This window comes from Nomascus leucogenys, chromosome 12 (genome assembly GCF_006542625.1).
Source record: "Nomascus leucogenys isolate Asia chromosome 12, Asia_NLE_v1, whole genome shotgun sequence".
NCBI classification, from domain to species: Eukaryota; Metazoa; Chordata; class Mammalia; order Primates; family Hylobatidae; genus Nomascus; species Nomascus leucogenys.
Genome location: NC_044392.1, coordinates 52,723,022 through 52,729,560, shown reverse-complemented (window position 1 = coordinate 52,729,560; position 6,539 = coordinate 52,723,022). Strand labels below are relative to the sequence as shown.

Here is a 6,539-nt window from a genome sequence, read left to right as displayed (position 1 = left end):
CTTCTCAGAGATGTGCTGCCTGAAGAATCAGCGAAGGCAGGTGCGATGAGGAGGGAGGAAGAGAAAGGAGGTGTGTATTGGGTTTGGTGTAGGTAGGTTCTGGAGCTCCAGAACTGAGCTTTTGCCTAAAATGCACCTTTTGTGAACAACATTTATTTGTCTAACAAACCCTTAAGCCTTCAGGCAGGATTTTCATCATCTAACTTGAAGCAGATGGGCAACAAAGGCCCCATATATCTGGACATGGAAGAATGAAGGTCAGAAAAGAGTAGTTACAAGGTTAACTACGCCTCTGCGTGGAACAGGATGAGTAGTCTTTAGTTTTTTGCCGATGACTGCCCTGATTGCTCCACAAAGAGGCATGTGGCACCTGGAAATCTGAGGACATCTGCCTCAGACACCTGTCTATTATTAAATGCCCCCATCCCCAGGCTGCACATCCTCACTTCTTTGTGCTATTGCACAAAGATGGTTCTAGATGCCTGAGGGCGTGGTGACACAGAGGCCAGAAGTCATGTTGTTGGGCACATTTCCGAGTTGACACCAGGCCCTGTGAGTGAGGGCAAGATGCAGGAATGCCAGATCCAGGACATTCTCCCCGGCCCACACCGCCCCCTGGGCTTCCCCTATCGGAAGCGGCCCCACTGCACATGATCACCGTAGCCTCTTGGTCCGAAGTCATCCACTTCCCCATTCTTCGCTATGCGCTATGCGTTATTTGTCATGCTCAACACTTTTGTTCCCTGTGCCCGAATGGGGAAACGCTCATGGGGAGGACACGAGCCGGTTGTGTTCCCACTGCCCAGTCCCTTCTTGATGCCTCCAGATGTGGGCTTGGTGGGGCAGGACTTGCTCTCCATGCAGCTACTCACCTAGAGCAAGGCTTCACACCTCATAAGCACCCAATATATGCTCGGTGAATGAAGGCATTCCAATGCACATTTCTGAGAGACATCAAGAATTCTACTGGACTTCCCACTTTTAGTCCTTTGAATAATTCAGGTAATGGGAAGATAGAAAAAGCTTTTAAACCTGGGTGTTCTTTGTAAGGTTTATTCCAAGTCTAGAGGGAACCTTCTGGAATGAGCTCCCCTCTCTGTAAAGGGACACCCCCTCAGCCTGTGGAACTCTGTAGGCAGAGAGGAAGGTGAACACTGAACATTGAAGAAGAGGAGAAGAAAGTGGTTAATACTGGGGGCAGCCTGGGGTATGAGAGACAGACAGACACAGGCACACAGACACAGATGGAGAGTTTGGAAAGGCAAGGCTGGGTCAAGGAGGAGTCGGGAAGCAAAAGGACCTATATGTCCAAGAGCCAGATTTAGGGTGTAAAAGTCGGAGTTCAGTTTTGCTGAAGAAAGTCAACAAAAGAACCAAGGCAAAGGGAGCCAATAACTCCAAGGATCCAGGTCTGCATAAGAAGCATGGTCAGGTGCAGTATCCTATGGCTCCAGAGATTTGTCTCCAGTGAGATGAGTTTTACAGAAAATCAAAACAAAACAAACACCGTCAAGAAGGAATAACACAGAGGTAGTTATTAGCGTGCTAATTCACCCTTGTCTAGGAGGGAGAACAGTCCATATATCATTTGCATTCAACAAAAGCAGAATGCAATTCATAAAGAAAAGAGAAGAGGGACAAATTTCTAGAAGGAGCCATTCTTTCACCTCCTATTTGATAAGCCTCTTGACAGGAAGCAGTTCAGGGTCCCTCCAGCCAGTTTTCTCTGGACTTAGGTGGATCACCAGAGAAAACAATTACAATTATTGGAAGACTTTCTAAATATCTTGGAGGTTTAGCTGTGGAACAGGTGCCAGAGAGTATCTCTGGGCAGTGTCCACCATGTCTTTCTGCTGCGCCTCCTGCTTAGGTAAGTCAGGCAGGGCACCACCCCCTCACTGGTACATCAGACTGATGTATGGAAACTTTGCTGTGCTGGCAAGAGCACGAAGGAAAAGGCTCTCTCACTGAGTTGGAAAAATATATTGGAAGATAAACTGGCACACCTCCTACTGAAGTCAAACTAAGAACACATAAAGAGATGCCTTTGGCTCCCGGTAAATTTCGAGTAACAGATGCCCGATTTACTCTCCTGCCTGAAATCTGCTCACTGCTCCTCTCCACAAACAAACAGGCGCCTGTAATCCCAGCAGTTTGGGAGGCTGAGGTGGGCTGATCCCTTGAGCTCAGGAGTTTCAGACCAGACTGGGCAACATGACGAAACCTCATCTCTACCAAAAAAATTCAAATAATTAACCAGGCATGGTGGTGTGTGCCTGTGGTCCCAGCTACTCAGGAGGTTGCAGTGGGAGGATCGTTTGAGTCTGGGAGGCAGAGATTGCAGTGAGCCAAGATTACACCACCGCCGAAGTCCAGCTTAGGCTACAGGGTGAGGCCCTGTCTCAAGGAAGGAAAGAAGGAAGGAAGGAAGGAAGGAAGATAGGAAGGAAGATAGGAAGGAAGGAAGGGAGGGGTCCAGGTGTGGTGGCTCACGACTGTAATCCCAGCACTTTGGGAGTCTGAGTCGGGTGGATCACAAAGTCAGGAGATGAAGACGATCCTGGCTAACATGGTGAAACCCTGTCTCTACTCAAAATACAAAAAACTAGCTGGGTGTCGTGACACATGCCTGTGGTCCCAGCTACTTGGGAGGCTGAGGCAGGAGAATCACTTGAACCTGGGAGGCAGAGGTTGCAGTGAGCCAATATCACACCAAAACCACAATATCAGAGACGATAAATTCGCTGGATGGGATTAACAGCAGATCAGACATCGCAGAAGAAATAATCAGGGAACATGGAACCATGAATAATTGAAAATATGCAAAATGAAACTCACAAATGAAAGAGATTTTTTTTTTAAATGAAAAGATTATCAGTGAACTGTAGGGCAGACTTAAGAGGTCTAAATTATGAGTAATGGAAGTCCCTGAGAAGGAGCAGGGAGGAAAGGAAACATTTATTTCTTTCTTTTTTATTTTTATTAGGAATGGGGTCTCAGTATGTTGCCCAGGCTGGTCTTGAATTTCAGGCCTCACTCATCACCTCCCGACTTGGCCTCCCGAAGGTGTAAACCACTGTGCCCAGCCAATTTCTGAAGAAACAATAGCTGAAAAGTCCCCAATCATAACAAAAATTATAAATCCAGTGACCCGAGGAGCTGAGGATACCAAAGCACAAAAAAACATGAAGAAAACCACTCCTAGATACCTCATAATAACATTGCTCAAATCCAGCCAGAAGAAAAAGACATTGTACATACACAGGAACAAAGATGAGGATTGCATCAGCTTCCTTTCTGCTCTTGCCAGCCTCTACTGGGAGCAGCAATGCACGCGAGCAGACAGAGAAGCAACATCTTTAAGGTACTGAGGGCAGGGGAAGTTAGCCTAGAATACTATGTCAGAAAAAATAAATTCTCAAAACTGGAAGTAAAATAAGGACATTTAGAGATGTACAAAAGCTGACCAAATTCACTACCAGCTGACTCACACTACAAGAAACGTCAAAGGAGTCCTCCAGGCAGAAGGAATCCAATACCAGATGAAAATCCAGATCTCCACGAGGAAATGAAGAACACCAGAAATGGGTAACTATCCTAGGTATTTTTTTAATTTTGTAAATTTCTTTTGTAAAAGTTTGACTGTTTAAACAAAAGCAATAACAATGGGTTGTGGGGTTTATAACATGCGTAAGAGCAAAGTGCATGTCAGCTACAGCATCAAGGCCAGAAGGCGAGGTATAATATCACTTGAAGGTTCACTGTGATAAGGTAAAAACGTTTGCTATAAGCCCTAACGCAATTACTAAAATAACAAAAGAGTTATATCTAATAAGCAAACAGAGGAGAGAGAACGGAATGATATAAAAACCATGTGAACACTATGATAGAGTAATTGCTCTTCATATAGTAATTGCACCTCTATCCTATAGAAATACTTACACCAGTGCCTGAAAATGCCCGTACAAGAATGACTAGAGCATTATATGTAATAGTAAAATCACAGAACCAATTTAACCTCAAAAGCGTATGGAAAGGGCTAAATGAATGACAGTTAAAGAGAAAGAGAGAGAGACAGAGAGAGAGAAAGAGAGAGCACCAGGAGCGGTGGTTCACGCCTGTAATCCCAGCACTTTGGGAGGCTGAGTGGGCGGATCACAAGGTCGGGAGATCCAGACCACCCTGGCCAACATGGTGAAACCCCGTCTCTACTAAAAATACAAAAATTAGCTGGGCATGGTGGCGCGTGCCTATAAGCCCAGCTACTCCGGAGGCTGAGGCAGGAGAATTGCTTGAACAAGAGAGTCTGAGGTTGCAGTGAGCCGAGATCACGCCACTGCACTCCAGCCTGGCAACAGAGCGAGAGTCCGTCTCAAAAGACAGAGAGAGAGACAGAGAGAGAGAGAGAGAGGGAGAGAAAGAGATATCCCAGAATCCTAGCAGACCTTGATTTACGTCCTCATGTCCTACGCGAGACGCTGAGGAGAGGAGGGTAAAGTTGGTCTCGCTCTGCCTTTCCATGAGAACATGTGCTGGATAGAAGAAAGTTGCCAGCGGCTTAAGCATTTTTAAAATGCAAGAGACGTTCCGTAGAATGGGTTCGAACCACCCACCTCCAGACTTGGAAGCAAGCACAGCACCTGACTGCGACACAGGAACAGCTGACTGTCGCTCTGCTATCATCACGCAGAGCAAGGGCCCATTCAACGTTAGGCGGAGCCACCGCCTTTTGTAGAACAATTGTGCAGGATCCAAAGCCTCGGATCTTACCGAGAGGCGCATCTTACCGGCTACGGTTGAAACCAGTGCATTGGGTGATTCTGAAGCTGGAAGGGCAGCGGAATGGCCTTCGCCCCGTCCTGCCCCTCGCAGGCGTCAGACCCAGCATCCTAGGAAAAGCCCGGGTCCGCGACCCTGGGCCTGAGCCGCGTGGGTCCCAAGGGAAGCAAGCAGAACGCCCCGTGGGCTCTAGTGATGGCTCTTCCAGTTCTTGGCTCCTCCTTCACCGGACTCGCTATGCTGCTTGCGCTCCCCTTGCTCACCTCTACTTCAGTGGGTCCGGCGGGAGAGAGGAAGGGTGAAAAGCAGAAATACGGAGAGGCGGGTGAGAAGCAGAGGAGGTGAGGACGAGGACAGAGAGACCTACCGAGAGATGGTGGTGCAGGGAGGCCCAGGCTGCAGTGGAGGAGATGAGAATTGTTCTCATCACGTATGAGGATTGGGAGGAAGGGAGGGAAAAGCAGAGCGGGCATGAAAGAAAGAAAAGGGCGAGTCCCCTGTGGCTGTCTGGGAACAAATCCGCCTAATAATCGAAATCTATTGACGTCAAAATTACTAGAGCAAGCTCAGGTATCGCCGCTTGGCCTGTGGCTCGCCGTGATGGTATAGTGGTTAGTACTCTGTGTTGTGGCCGCAGCAACCTCGGTTCCAAACCGAGTTACGGCAATGTCAGTTCGCCAGGGCCTCCAGTTTTTCCCTTTTGCTCTTCGCAACCAGGCGCCTCAGGGGAAGGAAAAGAGACCTCACAGCTCACTAACCTGGGGAGGAGTCCAAGGGAAACCCTGGACATGCACCGTCCTGTCTCTGAGCCTCACAGAGCAAATAACCCAGTCAGCCCTGTTGGTGGTGGCTTACAAGAAGGCAATGCTGTGCTCAGAACCTGTTTTCCAGTCACTGGGGCTGTTACACACGAAACAACAACAAACTTTTAATGACTTTAAACTCCAAACTCTTTGTTGTGGCCTACAGTGGCTTGTCTCCGTGCCCGTCGCCAAGTTTGTATGCCAACAGCATACAACATCCCCGTGCCTGGGGAAAGGCAATCTGGTGCCAGGGGTCTTTCCACCTCCACTCTGCCGGGTAGGAATGGACCTTGGGCCTGGAGCACTTCCTTCCCAAGAGATAAGGAGTCCTCACAGCCTGTGGCTGGACTCACCTCCTTGTGTGGGAGTATCTTTCCCCGGATCAGACTTAGTGTGTACCCCTTTGTTCCACTTAAATATGTGCATCAACTGGCACCTGGCCAGCTGCTGTATCTGCCCCCCGCTGAGGGGAGGAGGCAAGGCCCTTTCTTCTGCTTCTCAAGAGGCTGTGCGTGCAGGCCAAATGGAGGGACCTGCTGGCCATGGGGGACCAATGCCCACGACTGAGGCGGAGCCCACACCCCGCTCTGTCTCCTCTCTCTGTGAATAATGTGTTGTTCTTCTGTCCAGTGCTTGACTGCGTTGTATTTTCCTTGGCGACTCTGATACCAAGAGGCTGGGGCCAGAAGTGTTCAGACTTCTACTCCTGCTGATAAGAAACAGATTCCACTAGCTGGACAAGATGAATTAAGACTCTTCCTGTGTGCATCTTTTTGTGGACACGTGCATTCATTTCCCTTGAGGAATACCAAGTACTGGAATTGTTCGGTCGTAGGGTAGGTGTAATATTAACTTTATTAGAAACAGCCAAATGGTTTCTTCCAGAATGGTTTCTCACCAGCAAGGAAAGTTCCACTGGCTGAACATCCTTGACAGCATATGGTGTTTACTGTCTTT

The 6,539-nt window shown here is 48.3% G+C and overlaps 1 non-coding gene across 1 annotated transcript; it reads left to right on the top strand.

Moving 5' to 3' along the window:
* Positions 1 to 5,373: 5,373 nt before the first annotated feature.
* TRNAH-GUG lies at positions 5,374 to 5,445 on the top strand. Its single transcript has one exon. It is a non-coding gene; the product is annotated as a tRNA-His (tRNA).
* Positions 5,446 to 6,539: the final 1,094 nt, after the last annotated feature.